This window comes from Schistocerca gregaria, unplaced genomic scaffold (assembly GCF_023897955.1).
Source record: "Schistocerca gregaria isolate iqSchGreg1 unplaced genomic scaffold, iqSchGreg1.2 ptg000180l, whole genome shotgun sequence".
Classification (NCBI taxonomy): domain Eukaryota; kingdom Metazoa; phylum Arthropoda; class Insecta; order Orthoptera; family Acrididae; genus Schistocerca; species Schistocerca gregaria.
The window spans coordinates 11,602,116-11,625,899 of record NW_026061730.1 but is presented as its reverse complement, the minus strand read 5'-3'; the positions used below and the strand labels follow the sequence as shown (position 1 = coordinate 11,625,899).

Sequence of the window (23,784 nt, the reverse complement as noted above, 5' to 3'; positions counted from 1 at the left end):
ACTCTTGTGTATATGAACGTGTCCGCGCCTTTGTATTCTGGTACCTTCGCCGCTACAAACCAACCAACCATCGTGTCCGTGCACATCAGAGTCGCAAAGAATGGAGAATAGCCAGGCTTGGTCGTGTGTGTAGTTGTAGCTCAGTTGGCAGATCGTTCGCTTAGCGTGTGAACGGTCTCGGGTTCAAGCCCCGGCTCCTCCATGTTTTGTGGTCAGTGCATGGTAAGTGTTGGTCGCGGCGAACATAAACGCACGCAAGAAGTTGCAAAACCAGCGTCACAGACTGATATGATGTATACTGTCATAAGGAGAGCAAGATGTAAGTGTGGGGACCGGCTGTTATCGAGTGCAGACCTGTCTTAGGTATCACGGCTTAACGTCATTGAAGTCTAGAGGTGGACAACACGTTCGTCTTACTCAGAGCGGTGTCTGAACTCTATTTTCGACGTTATGCGTGCCACTTTCATTGTGGCCAATTACGATTCGATACAGAATGCACGAAACCTGAAAGACACCCTCACTGATTCATAGAGAGTAGTGTTTGTCTGCGGAATAATGGGAGTGCGAGGGTCTGTGACGTTGATATGACTGTATGTAGCACTACTAGTTATCGGGGGGTGGGCGTAGCTCAGATGGTAGAGCGCTCGCTTAGTGTGCGAGAGGTACTGGGATCGATACCCAGCGCCTCCAGAATTTTTAACACACCTACATGCGCACCTTGCCATGCAAGTGGAATAATTCCCAACCGGCAGAGGTGTGTAGGCAGATACAAGCGAACGATTAGCATCCACAATTGCGCCGATTTCACGTAAATCCCACTGCACGTTCCCATTGTTTGCGTGCAGTCGGCTGCTACTGGTGTTGCTGGTTGTGACTGCTGATAACAGATGCCGTAGCAATCAATTCATGGAGTGAGTTGTATGTTTTGCGATAGTCTGTCTCTGACAAGGAAGCACAGGTGATATAGGTGCGAACACAGGAAGCTTGCAGCCCCTCGCTGCCTGCAGACACAGAGCAGCCACACTAGAAGAGCGGCCTAAGCCGTAGGCGAAATGTGCTCATTCGCTTTGGCGCGACGTCGAACTATAAATAAGGCTGTCACTAGCGTGAGCGTTGCGTGAGCGTCGTGTAAAGTCGGAAAAGTCATCTGCATGGGTGATTGCCAAGTTTGGGGAGCGTTTCGTAGTACGATCAGTGCAATGGGGACGCGGAAACTTGTTGTGTCCCAGTGTTTTGCAGTTGGACGACAAGAGTTTTACACAGTAGCAAAGAGCGAGGCACTGAGTTGGCATGAACAATGGAGAGCACAATAGGGCTCGAGATGTGCTTGTTACCTCAGGTGCTGTGTGATTGTGGACAAGGAGTGAAATGGACCAATTTGTGACCGCCCTTTCAATTTAAGACGTTCAAAACAGACGGAATTTGCATGCGTAATACCAGAGCATCGAAACTACTTGGAACTCTTGTGTATATGAACGTGTCCGCGCCTTTGTATTCTGGTACCTTCGCCGCTACAAACCAACCAACCATCGTGTCCGTGCACATCAGAGTCGCAAAGAATGGAGAATAGCCAGGCTTGGTCGTGTGTGTAGTTGTAGCTCAGTTGGCAGATCGTTCGGTTAGCGTGTGAACGGTCTCGGGTTCAAGCCCCGGCTCCTCCATGTTTTGTGGTCAGTGCATGGTAAGTGTTGGTCGCGGCGAACATAAACGCACGCAAGAAGTTGCAAAACCAGCGTCACAGACTGATATGATGTATACTGTCATAAGGAGAGCAAGATGTAAGTGTGGGGACCGGCTGTTATCGAGTGCAGACCTGTCTTAGGTGTCACGGCTTAACGTCATTGAAGTCTAGAGGTGGACAACACGTTCGTCTTACTCAGAGCGGTGTCTGAACTCTATTTTCGACGTTATGCGTGCCACTTTCATTGTGGCCAACTACGATTCGATACAGAATGCACGAAACCTGAAAGACACCCTCACTGATTCATAGAGAGTAGTGTTTGTCTGCGGAATAATGGGAGTGCGAGGGTCTGTGAGGTTGATATGACTGTATGTATCACTACTAGTTATCGTGGGGGTGGGCGTAGCTCAGATGGTAGAACGCTCGCTTAGTGTGCGAGAGGTACTGGGATCGATACCCAGCGCCAACAGAATTTTTAACACACCTACATGCGCACCTTGCCATGCAAGTGGAATAATTCCCAACCGGCAGAGGTGTGTAGGCAGATACAAGCGAACGATTAGCATCCACAATTGCGCCGATTTCACGTAAATCCCACTGCACGTTCCCATTGTTTGCGTGCAGTCGGCTGCTACTGGTGTTGCTGGTTGTGACTGCTGATAACAGATGCCGTAGCAATCAATTCATGGAGTGAGTTGTATGTTTTGCGATAGTCTGTCTCTGACAAGGAAGCACAGGTGATATAGGTGCGAACACAGGAAGCTTGCAGCCCCTCGCTGCCTGCAGACACAGAGCAGCCACACTAGAAGAGCGGCCTAAGCCGTAGGCGAAATGTGCTCATTCGCTTTGGCGCGACGTCGAACTATAGATAAGGCTGTCACTAGCGTGAGCGTCGTGTAAAGTCGGAAAAGTCATCTGCATGGGTGATTGCCAAGTTTGGGGAGCGTTTCGTAGTACGATCAGTGCAATGGGGACGCGGAAACTTGTTGTGTCCCAGTGTTTTGCAGTTGGACGACAAGAGTTTTACACAGTAGCAAAGAGCGAGGCACTGAGTTGGCATGAACAATGGAGAGCACAATAGGGCTCGAGATGTGCTTGTTACCTCAGGTGCTGTGTGATTGTGGACAAGGAGTGAAATGGACCAATTTGTGACCGCCCTTTCAATTTAAGACGTTCAAAACAGACGGAATTTGCATTCGTAATACCAGAGCATCGAAACTACTTGGAACTCTTGTGTATATGAACGTGTCCGCGCCTTTGTATTCTGGTACCTTCGCCGCTACAAACCAACCAACCATCGTGTCCGTGCACATCAGAGTCGCAAAGAATGGAGAATAGCCAGGCTTGGTCGTGTGTGTAGTTGTAGCTCAGTTGGCAGATCGTTCGTTTAGCGTGTGAACGGTCTCGGGTTCAAGCCCCGGCTCCTCCATGTTTTGTGGTCAGTGCATTGTAAGTGTTGGTCGTGGCGAACATAAACGCACGCAAGAAGTTGCAAAACCAGCGTCACAGACTGATATGATGTATACTGTCATAAGGAGAGCAAGATGTAAGTGTGGGGACCGGCTGTTATCGAGTGCAGACCTGTCTTAGGTGTCACGGCTTAACGTCATTGAAGTCTAGAGGTGGACAACACGTTCGTCTTACTCAGAGCGGTGTCTGAACTCTATTTTCGACGTTATGCGTGCCACTTTCATTGTGGCCAACTACGATTCGATACAGAATGCACGAAACCTGAAAGACACCCTCACTGATTCATAGAGAGTAGTGTTTGTCTGCGGAATAATGGGAGTGCGAGGGTCTGTGAGGTTGATATGACTGTATGTAGCACTACTAGTTATCGTGGGGGTGGGCGTAGCTCAGATGGTAGAGCGCTCGCTTAGTGTGCGAGAGGTACTGGGATCGATACCCAGCGCCTCCAGAATTTTTAACACACTTACATGCGCACCTTGCCATGCAAGTGGAATAATTCCCAACCGGCAGGTAGGCAGATACAAGCGAACGATTAGCATCCACAATTGCGCCGATTTCACGTAAATCCCACTGCACGTTCCCATTGTTTGCGTGCAGTCGGCTGCTACTGGTGTTGCTGGTTGTGACTGCTGATAACAGATGCCGTAGCAATCAATTCATGGAGTGAGTTGTATGTTTTGCGATAGTCTGTCTCTGACAAGGAAGCACAGGTGATATAGGTGCGAACACAGGAAGCTTGCAGCCCCTCGCTGCCTGCAGACACAGAGCAGCCACACTAGAAGAGCGGCCTAAGCCGTAGGCGAAATGTGCTCATTCGCTTTGGCGCGACGTCGAACTATAAATAAGGCTGTCACTAGCGTGAGCGTCGTGTAAAGTCGGAAAAGTCATCTGCATGGGTGATTGCCAAGTTTGGGGAGCGTTTCGTAGTACGATCAGTGCAATGGGGACGCGGAAACTTGTTGTGTCCCAGTGTTTTGCAGTTGGACGACAAGAGTTTTACACAGTAGCAAAGAGCGAGGCACTGAGTTGGCATGAACAATGGAGAGCACAATAGGGCTCGAGATGTGCTTGTTACCTCAGGTGCTGTGTGATTGTGGACAAGGAGTGAAATGGACCAATTTGTGACCGCCCTTTCAATTTAAGACGTTCAAAACAGACGGAATTTGCATGCGTAATACCAGAGCATCGAAACTACTTGGAACTCTTGTGTATATGAACGTGTCCGCGCCTTTGTATTCTGGTACCTTCGCCGCTACAAACCAACCAACCATCGTGTCCGTGCACATCAGAGTCGCAAAGAATGGAGAATAGCCAGGCTTGGTCGTGTGTGTAGTTGTAGCTCAGTTGGCAGATCGTTCGTTTAGCGTGTGAACGGTCTCGGGTTCAAGCCCCGGCTCCTCCATGTTTTGTGGTCAGTGCATGGTAAGTGTTGGTCGCGGCGAACATAAACGCACGCAAGAAGTTGCAAAACCAGCGTCACAGACTGATATGATGTATACTGTCATAAGGAGAGCAAGATGTAAGTGTGGGGACCGGCTGTTATCGAGTGCAGACCTGTCTTAGGTGTCACGGCTTAACGTCATTGAAGTCTAGAGGTGGACAACACGTTCGTCTTACTCAGAGCGGTGTCTGAACTCTATTTTCGACGTTATGCGTGCCACTTTCATTGTGGCCAACTACGATTCGATACAGAATGCACGAAACCTGAAAGACACCCTCACTGATTCATAGAGAGTAGTGTTTGTCTGCGGAATAATGGGAGTGCGAGGGTCTGTGAGGTTGATATGACTGTATGTAGCACTACTAGTTATCGTGGGGGTGGGCGTAGCTCAGATGGTATAGCGCTCGCTTAGTGTGCGAGAGGTACTGGGATCGATACCCAGCGCCAACAGAATTTTTAACACACCTACATGCGCACCTTGCCATGCAAGTGGAATAATTCCCAACCGGCAGAGGTGTGTAGGCAGATACAAGCGAACGATTAGCATCCACAATTGCGCCGATTTCACGTAAATCCCACTGCACGTTCCCATTGTTTGCGTGCAGTCGGCTGCTACTGGTGTTGCTGGTTGTGACTGCTGATAACAGATGCCGTAGCAATCAATTCATGGAGTGAGTTGTATGTTTTGCGATAGTCTGTCTCTGACAAGGAAGCACAGGTGATATAGGTGCGAACACAGGAAGCTTGCAGCCCCTCGCTGCCTGCAGACACAGAGCAGCCACACTAGAAGAGCGGCCTAAGCCGTAGGCGAAATGTGCTCATTCGCTTTGGCGCGACGTCGAACTATAGATAAGGCTGTCACTAGCGTGAGCGTTGCGTGAGCGTCGTGTAAAGTCGGAAAAGTCATCTGCATGGGTGATTGCCAAGTTTGGGGAGCGTTTCGTAGTACGATCAGTGCAATGGGGACGCGGAAACTTGTTGTGTCCCAGTGTTTTGCAGTTGGACGACAAGAGTTTTACACAGTAGCAAAGAGCGAGGCACTGAGTTGGCATGAACAATGGAGAGCACAATAGGGCTCGAGATGTGCTTGTTACCTCAGGTGCTGTGTGATTGTGGACAAGGAGTGAAATGGACCAATTTGTGACCGCCCTTTCAATTTAAGACGTTCAAAACAGACGGAATTTGCATTCGTAATACCAGAGCATCGAAACTACTTGGAACTCTTGTGTATATGAACGTGTCCGCGCCTTTGTATTCTGGTACCTTCGTCGCTACAAACCAACCAACCATCGTGTCCGTGCACATCAGAGTCGCAAAGAATGGAGAATAGCCAGGCTTGGTCGTGTGTGTAGTTGTAGCTCAGTTGGCAGATCGTTCGTTTAGCGTGTGAACGGTCTCGGGTTCAAGCCCCGGCTCCTCCATGTTTGGTGGTCAGTGCATTGTAAGTGTTGGTCGCGGCGAACATAAACGCACGCAAGAAGTTGCAAAACCAGCGTCACAGACTGATATGATGTATACTGTCATAAGGAGAGCAAGATGTAAGTGTGGGGACCGGCTGTTATCGAGTGCAGACCTGTCTTAGGTGTCACGGCTTAACGTCATTGAAGTCTAGAGGTGGACAACACGTTCGTCTTACTCAGAGCGGTGTCTGAACTCTATTTTCGACGTTATGCGTGCCACTTTCATTGTGGCCAACTACGATTCGATACAGAATGCACGAAACCTGAAAGACACCCTCACTGATTCATAGAGAGTAGTGTTTGTCTGCGGAATAATGGGAGTGCGAGGGTCTGTGAGGTTGATATGACTGTATGTATCACTACTAGTTATCGTGGGGGTGGGCGTAGCTCAGATGGTAGAACGCTCGCTTAGTGTGCGAGAGGTACTGGGATCGATACCCAGCGCCAACAGAATTTTTAACACACCTACATGCGCACCTTGCCATGCAAGTGGAATAATTCCCAACCGGCAGAGGTGTGTAGGCAGATACAAGCGAACGATTAGCATCCACAATTGCGCCGATTTCACGTAAATCCCACTGCACGTTCCCATTGTTTGCGTGCAGTCGGCTGCTACTGGTGTTGCTGGTTGTGACTGCTGATAACAGATGCCGTAGCAATCAATTCATGGAGTGAGTTGTATGTTTTGCGATAGTCTGTCTCTGACAAGGAAGCACAGGTGATATAGGTGCGAACACAGGAAGCTTGCAGCCCCTCGCTGCCTGCAGACACAGAGCAGCCACACTAGAAGAGCGGCCTAAGCCGTAGGCGAAATGTGCTCATTCGCTTTGGCGCGACGTCGAACTATAGATAAGGCTGTCACTAGCGTGAGCGTCGTGTAAAGTCGGAAAAGTCATCTGCATGGGTGATTGCCAAGTTTGGGGAGCGTTTCGTAGTACGATCAGTGCAATGGGGACGCGGAAACTTGTTGTGTCCCAGTGTTTTGCAGTTGGACGACAAGAGTTTTACACAGTAGCAAAGAGCGAGGCACTGAGTTGGCATGAACAATGGAGAGCACAATAGGGCTCGAGATGTGCTTGTTACCTCAGGTGCTGTGTGATTGTGGACAAGGAGTGAAATGGACCAATTTGTGACCGCCCTTTCAATTTAAGACGTTCAAAACAGACGGAATTTGCATTCGTAATACCAGAGCATCGAAACTACTTGGAACTCTTGTGTATATGAACGTGTCCGCGCCTTTGTATTCTGGTACCTTCGCCGCTACAAACCAACCAACCATCGTGTCCGTGCACATCAGAGTCGCAAAGAATGGAGAATAGCCAGGCTTGGTCGTGTGTGTAGTTGTAGCTCAGTTGGCAGATCGTTCGTTTAGCGTGTGAACGGTCTCGGGTTCAAGCCCCGGCTCCTCCATGTTTTGTGGTCAGTGCATTGTAAGTGTTGGTCGTGGCGAACATAAACGCACGCAAGAAGTTGCAAAACCAGCGTCACAGACTGATATGATGTATACTGTCATAAGGAGAGCAAGATGTAAGTGTGGGGACCGGCTGTTATCGAGTGCAGACCTGTCTTAGGTGTCACGGCTTAACGTCATTGAAGTCTAGAGGTGGACAACACGTTCGTCTTACTCAGAGCGGTGTCTGAACTCTATTTTCGACGTTATGCGTGCCACTTTCATTGTGGCCAACTACGATTCGATACAGAATGCACGAAACCTGAAAGACACCCTCACTGATTCATAGAGAGTAGTGTTTGTCTGCGGAATAATGGGAGTGCGAGGGTCTGTGAGGTTGATATGACTGTATGTAGCACTACTAGTTATCGTGGGGGTGGGCGTAGCTCAGATGGTAGAGCGCTCGCTTAGTGTGCGAGAGGTACTGGGATCGATACCCAGCGCCTCCAGAATTTTTAACACACTTACATGCGCACCTTGCCATGCAAGTGGAATAATTCCCAACCGGCAGGTAGGCAGATACAAGCGAACGATTAGCATCCACAATTGCGCCGATTTCACGTAAATCCCACTGCACGTTCCCATTGTTTGCGTGCAGTCGGCTGCTACTGGTGTTGCTGGTTGTGACTGCTGATAACAGATGCCGTAGCAATCAATTCATGGAGTGAGTTGTATGTTTTGCGATAGTCTGTCTCTGACAAGGAAGCACAGGTGATATAGGTGCGAACACAGGAAGCTTGCAGCCCCTCGCTGCCTGCAGACACAGAGCAGCCACACTAGAAGAGCGGCCTAAGCCGTAGGCGAAATGTGCTCATTCGCTTTGGCGCGACGTCGAACTATAAATAAGGCTGTCACTAGCGTGAGCGTCGTGTAAAGTCGGAAAAGTCATCTGCATGGGTGATTGCCAAGTTTGGGGAGCGTTTCGTAGTACGATCAGTGCAATGGGGACGCGGAAACTTGTTGTGTCCCAGTGTTTTGCAGTTGGACGACAAGAGTTTTACACAGTAGCAAAGAGCGAGGCACTGAGTTGGCATGAACAATGGAGAGCACAATAGGGCTCGAGATGTGCTTGTTACCTCAGGTGCTGTGTGATTGTGGACAAGGAGTGAAATGGACCAATTTGTGACCGCCCTTTCAATTTAAGACGTTCAAAACAGACGGAATTTGCATGCGTAATACCAGAGCATCGAAACTACTTGGAACTCTTGTGTATATGAACGTGTCCGCGCCTTTGTATTCTGGTACCTTCGCCGCTACAAACCAACCAACCATCGTGTCCGTGCACATCAGAGTCGCAAAGAATGGAGAATAGCCAGGCTTGGTCGTGTGTGTAGTTGTAGCTCAGTTGGCAGATCGTTCGTTTAGCGTGTGAACGGTCTCGGGTTCAAGCCCCGGCTCCTCCATGTTTTGTGGTCAGTGCATGGTAAGTGTTGGTCGCGGCGAACATAAACGCACGCAAGAAGTTGCAAAACCAGCGTCACAGACTGATATGATGTATACTGTCATAAGGAGAGCAAGATGTAAGTGTGGGGACCGGCTGTTATCGAGTGCAGACCTGTCTTAGGTGTCACGGCTTAACGTCATTGAAGTCTAGAGGTGGACAACACGTTCGTCTTACTCAGAGCGGTGTCTGAACTCTATTTTCGACGTTATGCGTGCCACTTTCATTGTGGCCAACTACGATTCGATACAGAATGCACGAAACCTGAAAGACACCCTCACTGATTCATAGAGAGTAGTGTTTGTCTGCGGAATAATGGGAGTGCGAGGGTCTGTGAGGTTGATATGACTGTATGTAGCACTACTAGTTATCGTGGGGGTGGGCGTAGCTCAGATGGTATAGCGCTCGCTTAGTGTGCGAGAGGTACTGGGATCGATACCCAGCGCCAACAGAATTTTTAACACACCTACATGCGCACCTTGCCATGCAAGTGGAATAATTCCCAACCGGCAGAGGTGTGTAGGCAGATACAAGCGAACGATTAGCATCCACAATTGCGCCGATTTCACGTAAATCCCACTGCACGTTCCCATTGTTTGCGTGCAGTCGGCTGCTACTGGTGTTGCTGGTTGTGACTGCTGATAACAGATGCCGTAGCAATCAATTCATGGAGTGAGTTGTATGTTTTGCGATAGTCTGTCTCTGACAAGGAAGCACAGGTGATATAGGTGCGAACACAGGAAGCTTGCAGCCCCTCGCTGCCTGCAGACACAGAGCAGCCACACTAGAAGAGCGGCCTAAGCCGTAGGCGAAATGTGCTCATTCGCTTTGGCGCGACGTCGAACTATAGATAAGGCTGTCACTAGCGTGAGCGTTGCGTGAGCGTCGTGTAAAGTCGGAAAAGTCATCTGCATGGGTGATTGCCAAGTTTGGGGAGCGTTTCGTAGTACGATCAGTGCAATGGGGACGCGGAAACTTGTTGTGTCCCAGTGTTTTGCAGTTGGACGACAAGAGTTTTACACAGTAGCAAAGAGCGAGGCACTGAGTTGGCATGAACAATGGAGAGCACAATAGGGCTCGAGATGTGCTTGTTACCTCAGGTGCTGTGTGATTGTGGACAAGGAGTGAAATGGACCAATTTGTGACCGCCCTTTCAATTTAAGACGTTCAAAACAGACGGAATTTGCATTCGTAATACCAGAGCATCGAAACTACTTGGAACTCTTGTGTATATGAACGTGTCCGCGCCTTTGTATTCTGGTACCTTCGTCGCTACAAACCAACCAACCATCGTGTCCGTGCACATCAGAGTCGCAAAGAATGGAGAATAGCCAGGCTTGGTCGTGTGTGTAGTTGTAGCTCAGTTGGCAGATCGTTCGTTTAGCGTGTGAACGGTCTCGGGTTCAAGCCCCGGCTCCTCCATGTTTGGTGGTCAGTGCATTGTAAGTGTTGGTCGTGGCGAACATAAACGCACGCAAGAAGTTGCAAAACCAGCGTCACAGACTGATATGATGTATACTGTCATAAGGAGAGCAAGATGTAAGTGTGGGGACCGGCTGTTATCGAGTGCAGACCTGTCTTAGGTGTCACGGCTTAACGTCATTGAAGTCTAGAGGTGGACAACACGTTCGTCTTACTCAGAGCGGTGTCTGAACTCTATTTTCGACGTTATGCGTGCCACTTTCATTGTGGCCAACTACGATTCGATACAGAATGCACGAAACCTGAAAGACACCCTCACTGATTCATAGAGAGTAGTGTTTGTCTGCGGAATAATGGGAGTGCGAGGGTCTGTGAGGTTGATATGACTGTATGTAGCACTACTAGTTATCGTGGGGGTGGGCGTAGCTCAGATGGTAGAGCGCTCGCTTAGTGTGCGAGAGGTACTGGGATCGATACCCAGCGCCTCCAGGATTTTTAACACACTTACATGCGCACCTTGCCATGCAAGTGGAATAATTCCCAACCGGCAGGTAGGCAGATACAAGCGAACGATTAGCATCCACAATTGCGCCGATTTCACGTAAATCCCACTGCACGTTCCCATTGTTTGCGTGCAGTCGGCTGCTACTGGTGTTGCTGGTTGTGACTGCTGATAACAGATGCCGTAGCAATCAATTCATGGAGTGAGTTGTATGTTTTGCGATAGTCTGTCTCTGACAAGGAAGCACAGGTGATATAGGTGCGAACACAGGAAGCTTGCAGCCCCTCGCTGCCTGCAGACACAGAGCAGCCACACTAGAAGAGCGGCCTAAGCCGTAGGCGAAATGTGCTCATTCGCTTTGGCGCGACGTCGAACTATAAATAAGGCTGTCACTAGCGTGAGCGTTGCGTGAGCGTCGTGTAAAGTCGGAAAAGTCATCTGCATGGGTGATTGCCAAGTTTGGGGAGCGTTTCGTAGTACGATCAGTGCAATGGGGACGCGGAAACTTGTTGTGTCCCAGTGTTTTGCAGTTGGACGACAAGAGTTTTACACAGTAGCAAAGAGCGAGGCACTGAGTTGGCATGAACAATGGAGAGCACAATAGGGCTCGAGATGTGCTTGTTACCTCAGGTGCTGTGTGATTGTGGACAAGGAGTGAAATGGACCAATTTGTGACCGCCCTTTCAATTTAAGACGTTGAAAACAGACGGAATTTGCATGCGTAATACCAGAGCATCGAAACTACTTGGAACTCTTGTGTATATGAACGTGTCCGCGCCTTTGTATTCTGGTACCTTCGCCGCTACAAACCAACCAACCATCGTGTCCGTGCACATCAGAGTCGCAAAGAATGGAGAATAGCCAGGCTTGGTCGTGTGTGTAGTTGTAGCTCAGCTGGCAGATCGTTCGTTTAGCGTGTGAACGGTCTCGGGTTCAAGCCCCGGCTCCTCCATGTTTTGTGGTCAGTGCATGGTAAGTGTTGGTCGCGGCGAACATAAACGCACGCAAGAAGTTGCAAAACCAGCGTCACAGACTGATATGATGTATACTGACATAAGGAGAGCAAGATGTAAGTGTGGGGACCGGATGTTATCGAGTGCAGACCTGTCTTAGGTATCACGGCTTAACGTCATTGAAGTCTAGAGGTGGACAACAAGTTCGTCTTACTCAGAGCGGTGTCTGATCTCTGTTTTCGACGTTATGCGTGCCACTTTCATTGTGGCCAACTACGATTCGATACAGAATGCACGAAACCTGAAAGACACCCTCACTGATTCATAGAGAGCAGTGTTTGTCTGCGGAATAATGGGAGTGCGAGGGTCTGTGACGTTGATATGACTGTATGTAGCACTACTAGTTATCGTGGGGGTGGGCGTAGCTCAGATGGTAGAGCGCTCGCTTAGTGTGCGAGGGGTACTGGTATCGATACCCAGCGCCTCCAGAATTTTTAACACACCTACATGCGCACCTTGCCATGCAAGTGGAATAATTCCCAACCGGCAGAGGTGTGTAGGCAGATACAAGCGAACGATTAGCATCCACAATTGCGCCGATTTCACGTAAATCCCACTGCACGTTCCCATTCTTTGCGTGCAGTCGGCTGCTACTGGTGTTGCTGGTTGTGACTGCTGATAACAGATGCCGTAGCAATCAATTCATGGAGTGAGTTGTATGTTTTGCGATAGTCTGTCTCTGACAAGGAAGCACAGGTGATATAGGTGCGAACACAGGAAGCTTGCAGCCCCTCGCTGCCTGCAGACACAGAGCAGCCACACTAGAAGAGCGGCCTAAGCCATAGGCGAAATGTGCTCATTCGCTTTGGCGCGACGTCGAACTATAAATAAGGCTGTCACTAGCGTGAGCGTCGTGTAAAGTCGGAAAAGTCATCTGCATGGGTGATTGCCAAGTTTGGGGAGCGTTTCGTAGTACGATCAGTGCAATGAGGACGCGGAAACTTGTTGTGTCCCAGTGTTTTGCAGTTGGACGACAAGAGTTTTACACAGTAGCAAAGAGCGAGGCACTGAGTTGGCATGAACAATGGAGAGCACAATAGGGCTCGAGATGTGCTTGTTACCTCAGGTGCTGTGTGATTGTGGACAAGGAGTGAAATGGACCAATTTGTGACCGCCCTTTCAATTTAAGACGTTCAAAACAGACGGAATTTGTATTCGTAATACCAGAGCATCGAAACTACTTGGAACTCTTGTGTATATGAACGTGTCCGCGCCTTTGTATTCTGGTACCTTCGCCGCTACAAACCAACCAACCATCGTGTCCGTGCACATCAGAGTCGCAAAGAATGGAGAATAGCCAGGCTTGGTCGTGTGTGTAGTTGTAGCTCAGTTGGCAGATCGTTCGCTTAGCGTGTGAACGGTCTCGGGTTCAAGCCCCGGCTCCTCCATGTTTTGTGGTCAGTGCATGGTAAGTGTTGGTCGCGGCGAACATAAACGCACGCAAGAAGTTGCAAAACCAGCGTCACAGACTGATATGATGTATACTGACATAAGGAGAGCAAGATGTAAGTGTGGGGACCGGATGTTATCGAGTGCAGACCTGTCTTAGGTATCACGGCTTAACGTCATTGAAGTCTAGAGGTGGACAACAAGTTCGTCTTACTCAGAGCGGTGTCTGATCTCTGTTTTCGACGTTATGCGTGCCACTTTCATTGTGGCCAACTACGATTCGATACAGAATGCACGAAACCTGAAAGACACCCTCACTGATTCATAGAGAGCAGTGTTTGTCTGCGGAATAATGGGAGTGCGAGGGTCTGTGACGTTGATATGACTGTATGTAGCACTACTAGTTATCGTGGGGGTGGGCGTAGCTCAGATGGTAGAGCGCTCGCTTAGTGTGCGAGGGGTACTGGGATCGATACCCAGCGCCTCCAGAATTTTTAACACACCTACATGCGCACCTTGCCATGCAAGTGGAATAATTCCCAACCGGCAGAGGTGTGTAGGCAGATACAAGCGAACGATTAGCATCCACAATTGCGCCGATTTCACGTAAATCCCACTGCACGTTCCCATTCTTTGCGTGCAGTCGGCTGCTACTGGTGTTGCTGGTTGTGACTGCTGATAACAGATGCCGTAGCAATCAATTCGTGGAGTGAGTTGTATGTTTTGCGATAGTCTGTCTCTGACAAGGAAGCACAGGTGATATAGGTGCGAACACAGGAAGCTTGCAGCCCCTCGCTGCCTGCAGACACAGAGCAGCCACACTAGAAGAGCGGCCTAAGCCGTAGGCGAAATGTGCTCATTCGCTTTGGCGCGACGTCGAACTATAAATAAGGCTGTCACTAGCGTGAGCGTCGTGTAAAGTCGGAAAAGTCATCTGCATGGGTGATTGCCAAGTTTGGGGAGCGTTTCGTAGTACGATCAGTGCAATGGGGACGCGGAAACTTGTTGTGTCCCAGTGTTTTGCAGTTGGACGACAAGAGTTTTACACAGTAGCAAAGAGCGAGGCACTGAGTTGGCATGAACAATGGAGAGCACAATAGGGCTCGAGATGTGCTTGTTACCTCAGGTGCTGTGTGATTGTGGACAAGGAGTGAAATGGACCAATTTGTGACCGCCCTTTCAATTTAAGACGTTGAAAACAGACGGAATTTGCATGCGTAATACCAGAGCATCGAAACTACTTGGAACTCTTGTGTATATGAACGTGTCCGCGCCTTTGTATTCTGGTACCTTCGCCGCTACAAACCAACCAACCATCGTGTCCGTGCACATCAGAGACGAAAAGAATGGAGAATAGCCAGGCTTGGTCGTGTGTGTAGTTGTAGCTCAGTTGGCAGATCGTTCGCTTAGCGTGTGAACGGTCTCGGGTTCAAGCCCCGGCTCCTCCATGTTTTGTGGTCAGTGCATGGTAAGTGTTGGTCGCGGCGAACATAAACGCACGCAAGAAGTTGCAAAACCAGCGTCACAGACTGATATGATGTATACTGACATAAGGAGAGCAAGATGTAAGTGTGGGGACCGGATGTTATCGAGTGCAGACCTGTCTTAGGTATCACGGCTTAACGTCATTGAAGTCTAGAGGTGGACAACACGTTCGTCTTACTCAGAGCGGTGTCTGAACTCTATTTTCGACGTTATGCGTGCCACTTTCATTGTGGCCAACTACGATTCGATACAGAATGCACGAAACCTGAAAGACACCCTCACTGATTCATAGAGAGTAGTGTTTGTCGGCGGAATAATGGGAGTGCGAGGGTCTGTGACGTTGATATGACTGTATGTAGCACTACTAGTTATCGTGGGGTGGGCGTAGCTCAGAGGGTAGAGCGCTCGCTTAGTGTGCGAGAGGTACTGGGATCGATACCCAGCGCCTCCAGAATTTTTAACACACCTACATCCGCACCTTGCCATGCAAGTGGAATAATTCCCAACCGGCAGAGGTGTGTAGGCAGATACAAGGGAACGATTAGCATCCACAATTGCGCCGATTTCACGTAAATCCCACTGCACGTTCCCATTCTTTGCGTGCAGTCGGCTGCTACTGGTGTTGCTGGTTGTGACTGCTGATAACAGATGCCGTAGCAATCAATTCATGGAGTGAGTTGTATGTTTTGCGATAGTCTGTCTCTGACAAGGAAGCACAGGTGATATAGGTGCGAACACAGGAAGCTTGCAGCCCCTCGCTGCCTGCAGACACAGAGCAGCCACACTAGAAGAGCGGCCTAAGCCGTAGGCGAAATGTGCTCATTCGCTTTGGCGCGACGTCGAACTATAAATAAGGCTGTCACTAGCGTGAGCGTTGCGTGAGCGTCGTGTAAAGTCGGAAAAGTCATCTGCATGGGTGATTGCCAAGTTTGGGGAGCGTTTCGTAGTACGACCAGTGCAATGGGGACGCGGAAACTTGTTGTGTCCCAGTGTTTTGCAGTTGGACGACAAGAGTTTTACACAGTAGCAAAGAGCGAGGCACTGAGTTGGCATGAACAATGGAGAGCACAATAGGGCTCGAGATGTGCTTGTTACCTCAGGTGCTGTGTGATTGTGGACAAGGAGTGAAATGGACCAATTTTTGACCGCCCTTTCAATTTAAGACGTTCAAAACAGACGGAATTTGCATTCGTAATACCAGAGCATCGAAACTACTTGGAACTCTTGTGTATATGAACGTGTCCGCGCCTTTGTATTCTGGTACCTTCGCCGCTACAAACCAACCAACCATCGTGTCCGTGCACATCAGAGTCGCAAAGAATGGAGAATAGCCAGGCTTGGTCGTGTGTGTAGTTGTAGCTCAGTTGGCAGATCGTTCGCTTAGCGTGTGAACGGTCTCGGGTTCAAGCCCCGGCTCCTCCATGTTTTGTGGTCAGTGCATGGTAAGTGTTGGTCGCGGCGAACATAAACGCACGCAAGAAGTTGCAAAACCAGCGTCACAGACTGATATGATGTATACTGTCATAAGGAGAGCAAGATGTAAGTGTGGGGACCGGCTGTTATCGAGTGCAGACCTGTCTTAGGTATCACGGCTTAACGTCATTGAAGTCTAGAGGTGGACAACACGTTCGTCTTACTCAGAGCGGTGTCTGAACTCTATTTTCGACGTTATGCGTGCCACTTTCATTGTGGCCAACTACGATTCGATACAGAATGCACGAAACCTGAAAGACACCCTCACTGATTCATAGAGAGTAGTGTTTGTCTGCGGAATAATGGGAGTGCGAGGGTCTGTGACGTTGATATGACTGTATGTAGCACTACTAGTTATCGGGGGGGTGGGCGTAGCTCAGATGGTAGAGCGCTCGCTTAGTGTGCGAGAGGTACTGGGATCGATACCCAGCGCCTCCAGAATTTTTAACACACCTACATGCGCACCTTGCCATGCAAGTGGAATAATTCCCAACCGGCAGAGGTGTGTAGGCAGATACAAGCGAACGATTAGCATCCACAATTGCGCCGATTTCACGTAAATCCCACTGCACGTTCCCATTGTTTGCGTGCAGTCGGCTGCTACTGGTGTTGCTGGTTGTGACTGCTGATAACAGATGCCGTAGCAATCAATTCATGGAGTGAGTTGTATGTTTTGCGATAGTCTGTCTCTGACAAGGAAGCACAGGTGATATAGGTGCGAACACAGGAAGCTTGCAGCCCCTCGCTGCCTGCAGACACAGAGCAGCCACACTAGAAGAGCGGCCTAAGCTGTAGGCGAAATGTGCTCATTCGCTTTGGCGCGACGTCGAACTATAAATAAGGCTGTCACTAGCGTGAGCGTTGCGTGAGCGTCGTGTAAAGTCGGAAAAGTCATCTGCATGGGTGATTGCCAAGTTTGGGGAGCGTTTCGTAGTACGATCAGTGCAATGGGGACGCGGAAACTTGTTGTGTCCCAGTGTTTTGCAGTTGGACGACAAGAGTTTTACACAGTAGCAAAGAGCGAGGCACTGAGATGGCATGAACAATGGAGAGCACAATAGGGCTCGAGATGTGCTTGTTACGTCAGGTGCTGTGTGATTGTGGACAAGGAGTGAAATGGACCAATTTGTGACCGCCCTTTCAATTTAAGACGTTCAAAACAGACGGAATTTGCATGCGTAATACCAGAGCATCGAAACTACTTGGAACTCTTGTGTATATGAACGTGTCCGCGCCTTTGTATTCTGGTACCTTCGCCGCTACAAACCAACCAACCATCGTGTCCGTGCACATCAGAGTCGCAAAGAATGGAGAATAGCCAGGCTTGGTCGTGTGTGTAGTTGTAGCTCAGTTGGCAGATCGTTCGTTTAGCGTGTGAACGGTCTCGGGTTCAAGCCCCGGCTCCTCCATGTTTTGTGGTCAGTGCATGGTAAGTGTTGGTCGCGGCGAACATAAACGCACGCAAGAAGTTGCAAAACCAGCGTCACAGACTGATATGATGTATACTGTCATAAGGAGAGCAAGATGTAAGTGTGGGGACCGGCTGTTATCGAGTGCAGACCTGTCTTAGGTGTCACGGCTTAACGTCATTGAAGTCTAGAGGTGGACAACACGTTCGTCTTACTCAGAGCGGTGTCTGAACTCTATTTTCGACGTTATGCGTGCCACTTTCATTGTGGCCAACTACGATTCGATACAGAATGCACGAAACCTGAAAGACACCCTCACTGATTCATAGAGAGTAGTGTTTGTCTGCGGAATAATGGGAGTGCGAGGGTCTGTGAGGTTGATATGACTGTATGTATCACTACTAGTTATCGTGGGGGTGGGCGTAGCTCAGATGGTAGAGCGCTCGCTTAGTGTGCGAGAGGTACTGGGATCGATACCCAGCGCCAACAGAATTTTTAACACACCTACATGCGCACCTTGCCATGCAAGTGGAATAATTCCCAACCGGCAGAGGTGTGTAGGCAGATACAAGCGAACGATTAGCATCCACAATTGCGCCGATTTCACGTAAATCCCACTGCACGTTCCCATTCTTTGCGTGCAGTCGGCTGCTACTGGTGTTGCTGGTTGTGACTGCTGATAACAGATGCCGTAGCAATCAATTCATGGAGTGAGTTGTATGTTTTGCGATAGTCTGTCTCTGACAAGGAAGCACAGGTGATATAGGTGCGAACACAGGAAGCTTGCAGCCCCTCGCTGCCTGCAGACACAGAGCAGCCACACTAGAAGAGCGGCCTAAGCCGTAGGCGAAATGTGCTCATTCGCTTTGGCGCGACGTCGAACTATAGATAAGGCTGTCACTAGCGTGAGCGTCGTGTAAAGTCGGAAAAGTCATCTGCATGGGTGATTGCCAAGTTTGGGGAGCGTTTCGTAGTACGATCAGTGCAATGGGGACGCGGAAACTTGTTGTGTCCCAGTGTTTTGCAGTTGGACGACAAGAGTTTTACACAGTAGCAAAGAGCGAGGCACTGAGTTGGCATGAACAATGGAGAGCACAATAGGGCTCGAGATGTGCTTGTTACCTCAGGTGCTGTGTGATTGTGGACAAGGAGTGAAATGGACCAATTTGTGACCGCCCTTTCAATTTAAGACGTTCAAAACAGACGGAATTTGCATTCGTAATACCAGAGCATCGAAACTACTTGGAACTCTTGTGTATATGAACGTGTCCGCGCCTTTGTATTCTGGTACCTTCGCCGCTACAAACCAACCAACCATCGTGTCCGTGCACATCAGAGTCGCAAAGAATGGAGAATAGCCAGGCTTGGTCGTGTGTGTAGTTGTAGCTCAGTTGGCAGATCGTTCGTTTAGCGTGTGAACGGTCTCGGGTTCAAGCCCCGGCTCCTCCATGTTTTGTGGTCAGTGCATGGTAAGTGTTGGTCGCGGCGAACATAAACGCACGCAAGAAGTTGCAAAACCAGCGTCACAGACTGATATGATGTATACTGTCATAAGGAGAGCAAGATGTAAGTGTGGGGACCGGCTGTTATCGAGTGCAGACCTGTCTTAGGTGTCACGGCTTAACGTCATTGAAGTCTAGAGGTGGACAACACGTTCGTCTTACTCAGAGCGGTGTCTGAACTCTATTTTCGACGTTATGCGTGCCACTTTCATTGTGGCCAACTACGATTCGATACAGAATGCACGAAACCTGAAAGACACCCTCACTGATTCATAGAGAGTAGTGTTTGTCTGCGGAATAATGGGAGTGCGAGGGTCTGTGAGGTTGATATGACTGTATGTAGCACTACTAGTTATCGTGGGGGTGGGCGTAGCTCAGATGGTAGAGCTCTCGCTTAGTGTGCGAGAGGTACTGGGATCGATACCCAGCGCCTCCAGGATTTTTAACACACTTACATGCGCACCTTGCCATGCAAGTGGAATAATTCCCAACCGGCAGGTAGGCAGATACAAGCGAACGATTAGCATCCACAATTGCGCCGATTTCACGTAAATCCCACTGCACGTTCCCATTCTTTGCGTGCAGTCGGCTGCTACTGGTGTTGCTGGTTGTGACTGCTGATAACAGATGCCGTAGCAATCAATTCATGGAGTGAGTTGTATGTTTTGCGATAGTCTGTCTCTGACAAGGAAGCACAGGTGATATAGGTGCGAACACAGGAAGCTTGCAGCCCCTCGCTGCCTGCAGACACAGAGCAGCCACACTAGAAGAGCGGCCTAAGCCGTAGGCGAAATGTGCTCATTCGCTTTGGCGCGACGTCGAACTATAAATAAGGCTGTCACTAGCGTGAGCGTTGCGTGAGCGTCGTGTAAAGTCGGAAAAGTCATCTGCATGGGTGATTGCCAAGTTTGGGGAGCGTTTCGTAGTACGATCAGTGCAATGGGGACGCGGAAACTTGTTGTGTCCCAGTGTTTTGCAGTTGGACGACAAGAGTTTTACACAGTAGCAAAGAGCGAGGCACTGAGTTGGCATGAACAATGGAGAGCACAATAGGGCTCGAGATGTGCTTGTTACCTCAGGTGCTGTGTGATTGTGGACAAGGAGTGAAATGGACCAATTTGTGACCGCCCTTTCAATTTAAGACGTTCAAAACAGACGGAATTTGTATTCGTAATACCAGAGCATCGAAACTACTTGGAACTCTTGTGTATATGAACGTGTCCGCGCCTTTGTATTCTGGTACCTTCGCCGCTACAAACCAACCAACCATCGTGTCCGTGCACATCAGAGTCGCAAAGAATGGAGAATAGCCAGGCTTGGTCGTGTGTGTAGTTGTAGCTCAGTTGGCAGATCGTTCGCTTAGCGTGTGAACGGTCTCGGGTTCAAGCCCCGGCTCCTCCATGTTTTGTGGTCAGTGCATGGTAAGTGTTGGTCGCGGCGAACATAAACGCACGCAAGAAGTTGCAAAACCAGCGTCACAGACTGATATGATGTATACTGACATAAGGAGAGCAAGATGTAAGTGTGGGGACCGGATGTTATCGAGTGCAGACCTGTCTTAGGTATCACGGCTTAACGTCATTGAAGTCTAGAGGTGGACAACAAGTTCGTCTTACTCAGAGCGGTGTCTGATCTCTGTTTTCGACGTTATGCGTGCCACTTTCATTGTGGCCAACTACGATTCGATACAGAATGCACGAAACCTGAAAGACACCCTCACTGATTCATAGAGAGCAGTGTTTGTCTGCGGAATAATGGGAGTGCGAGGGTCTGTGACGTTGATATGACTGTATGTAGCACTACTAGTTATCGTGGGGGTGGGCGTAGCTCAGATGGTAGAGCGCTCGCTTAGTGTGCGAGAGGTACTGGGATCGATACCCAGCGCCTCCAGAATTTTTAACACACCTACATGCGCACCTTGCCATGCAAGTGGAATAATTCCCAACCGGCAGAGGTGTGTAGGCAGATACAAGCGAACGATTAGCATCCACAATTGCGCCGATTTCACGTAAATCCCACTGCACGTTCCCATTCTTTGCGTGCAGTCGGCTGCTACTGGTGTTGCTGGTTGTGACTGCTGATAACAGATGCCGTAGCAATCAATTCATGGAGTGAGTTGTATGTTTTGCGATAGTCTGTCTCTGACAAGGAAGCACAGGTGATATAGGTGCGAACACAGGAAGCTTGCAGCCCCTCGCTGCCTGCAGACACAGAGCAGCCACACTAGAAGAGCGGCCTAAGCCGTAGGCGAAATGTGCTCATTCGCTTTGGCGCGACGTCGAACTATAAATAAGGCTGTCACTAGCGTGAGCGTTGCGTGAGCGTCGTGTAAAGTCGGAAAAGTCATCTGCATGGGTGATTGCCAAGTTTGGGGAGCGTTTCGTAGTACGATCAGTGCAATGGGGACGCGGAAACTTGTTGTGTCCCAGTGTTTTGCAGTTGGACGACAAGAGTTTTACACAGTAGCAAAGAGCGAGGCACTGAGTTGGCATGAACAATGGAGAGCACAATAGGGCTCGAGATGTGCTTGTTACCTCAGGTGCTGTGTGATTGTGGACAAGGAGTGAAATGGACCAATTTGTGACCGCCCTTTCAATTTAAGACGTTGAAAACAGACGGAATTTGCATGCGTAATACCAGAGCATCGAAACTACTTGGAACTCTTGTGTATATGAACGTGTCCGCGCCTTTGTATTCTGGTACCTTCGCCGCTACAAACCAACCAACCATCGTGTCCGTGCACATCAGAGACGAAAAGAATGGAGAATAGCCAGGCTTGGTCGTGTGTGTAGTTGTAGCTCAGTTGGCAGATCGTTCGCTTAGCGTGTGAACGGTCTCGGGTTCAAGCCCCGGCTCCTCCATGTTTTGTGGTCAGTGCATGGTAAGTGTTGGTCGCGGCGAACATAAACGCACGCAAGAAGTTGCAAAACCAGCGTCACAGACTGATATGATGTATACTGTCATAAGGAGAGCAAGATGTAAGTGTGGGGACCGGCTGTTATCGAGTGCAGACCTGTCTTAGGTATCACGGCTTAACGTCATTGAAGTCTAGAGGTGGACAACACGTTCGTCTTACTCAGAGCGGTGTCTGAACTCTATTTTCGACGTTATGCGTGCCACTTTCATTGTGGCCAACTACGATTCGATACAGAATGCACGAAACCTGAAAGACACCCTCACTGATTCATAGAGAGTAGTGTTTGTCGGCGGAATAATGGGAGTGCGAGGGTCTGTGACGTTGATATGACTGTATGTAGCACTACTAGTTATCGGGGGGGTGGGCGTAGCTCAGATGGTAGAGCGCTCGCTTAGTGTGCGAGAGGTACTGGGATCGATACCCAGCGCCTCCAGAATTTTTAACACACCTACATCCGCACCTTGCCATGCAAGTGGAATAATTCCCAACCGGCAGAGGTGTGTAGGCAGATACAAGCGAACGATTAGCATCCACAATTGCGCCGATTTCACGTAAATCCCACTGCACGTTCCCATTCTTTGCGTGCAGTCGGCTGCTACTGGTGTTGCTGGTTGTGACTGCTGATAACAGATGCCGTAGCAATCAATTCATGGAGTGAGTTGTATGTTTTGCGATAGTCTGTCTCTGACAAGGAAGCACAGGTGATATAGGTGCGAACACAGGAAGCTTGCAGCCCCTCGCTGCCTGCAGACACAGAGCAGCCACACTAGAAGAGCGGCCTAAGCCGTAGGCGAAATGTGCTCATTCGCTTTGGCGCGACGTCGAACTATAAATAAGGCTGTCACTAGCGTGAGCGTTGCGTGAGCGTCGTGTAAAGTCGGAAAAGTCATCTGCATGGGTGATTGCCAAGTTTGGGGAGCGTTTCGTAGTACGATCAGTGCAATGGGGACGCGGAAACTTGTTGTGTCCCAGTGTTTTGCAGTTGGACGACAAGAGTTTTACACAGTAGCAAAGAGCGAGGCACTGAGTTGGCATGAACAATGGAGAGCACAATAGGGCTCGAGATGTGCTTGTTACCTCAGGTGCTGTGTGATTGTGGACAAGGAGTGAAATGGACCAATTTGTGACCGCCCTTTCAATTTAAGACGTTGAAAACAGACGGAATTTGCATGCGTAATACCAGAGCATCGAAACTACTTGGAACTCTTGTGTATATGAACGTGTCCGCGCCTTTGTATTCTGGTACCTTCGCCGCTACAAACCAACCAACCATCGTGTCCGTGCACATCAGAGTCGCAAAGAATGGAGAATAGCCAGGCTTGGTCGTGTGTGTAGTTGTAGCTCAGTTGGCAGATCGTTCGCTTAGCGTGTGAACGGTCTCGGGTTCAAGCCCCGGCTCCTCCATGTTTTGTGGTCAGTGCATGGTAAGTGTTGGTCGCGGCGAACATAAACGCACGCAAGAAGTTGCAAAACCAGCGTCACAGACTGATATGATGTATACTGACTTAAGGAGAGCAAGATGTAAGTGTGGGGACCGGATGTTATCGAGTGCAGACCTGTCTTAGGTATCACGGCTTAACGTCATTGAAGTCTAGAGGTGGACAACACGTTCGTCTTACTCAGAGCGGTGTCTGAACTCTATTTTCGACGTTACGCGTGCCACTTTCATTGTGGCCAACTACGATTCGATACAGAATGCACGAAACCTGAAAGACACCCTCACTGATTC

General features: G+C 49.4%; 8 non-coding genes across 8 annotated transcripts; all 8 read left to right on the top strand.

Annotated features, from left to right (window-relative positions):
- Positions 1–616: 616 nt before the first annotated feature.
- Positions 617–690, top strand: Trnat-agu (transfer RNA threonine (anticodon AGU)). The gene has a single exon. It is a non-coding gene; the product is annotated as a tRNA-Thr (tRNA).
- A 2,835-nt stretch (positions 691–3,525) lies between these two features.
- On the top strand, positions 3,526–3,599 carry Trnat-agu (transfer RNA threonine (anticodon AGU)). Its single transcript has one exon. It is a non-coding gene; the product is annotated as a tRNA-Thr (tRNA).
- A 4,278-nt stretch (positions 3,600–7,877) lies between these two features.
- Trnat-agu (transfer RNA threonine (anticodon AGU)) lies at positions 7,878–7,951 on the top strand. Its single transcript has one exon. It is a non-coding gene; the product is annotated as a tRNA-Thr (tRNA).
- Positions 7,952–10,780: 2,829 nt separating this feature from the next.
- Trnat-agu (transfer RNA threonine (anticodon AGU)) lies at positions 10,781–10,854 on the top strand. Its single transcript has one exon. It is a non-coding gene; the product is annotated as a tRNA-Thr (tRNA).
- A 5,737-nt stretch (positions 10,855–16,591) lies between these two features.
- On the top strand, positions 16,592–16,665 carry Trnat-agu (transfer RNA threonine (anticodon AGU)). The gene has a single exon. It is a non-coding gene; the product is annotated as a tRNA-Thr (tRNA).
- A 1,387-nt stretch (positions 16,666–18,052) lies between these two features.
- Positions 18,053–18,125, top strand: Trnat-agu (transfer RNA threonine (anticodon AGU)). Its single transcript has one exon. It is a non-coding gene; the product is annotated as a tRNA-Thr (tRNA).
- Positions 18,126–20,954: 2,829 nt separating this feature from the next.
- On the top strand, positions 20,955–21,028 carry Trnat-agu (transfer RNA threonine (anticodon AGU)). Its single transcript has one exon. It is a non-coding gene; the product is annotated as a tRNA-Thr (tRNA).
- A 1,386-nt stretch (positions 21,029–22,414) lies between these two features.
- Positions 22,415–22,488, top strand: Trnat-agu (transfer RNA threonine (anticodon AGU)). The gene has a single exon. It is a non-coding gene; the product is annotated as a tRNA-Thr (tRNA).
- Positions 22,489–23,784: the final 1,296 nt, after the last annotated feature.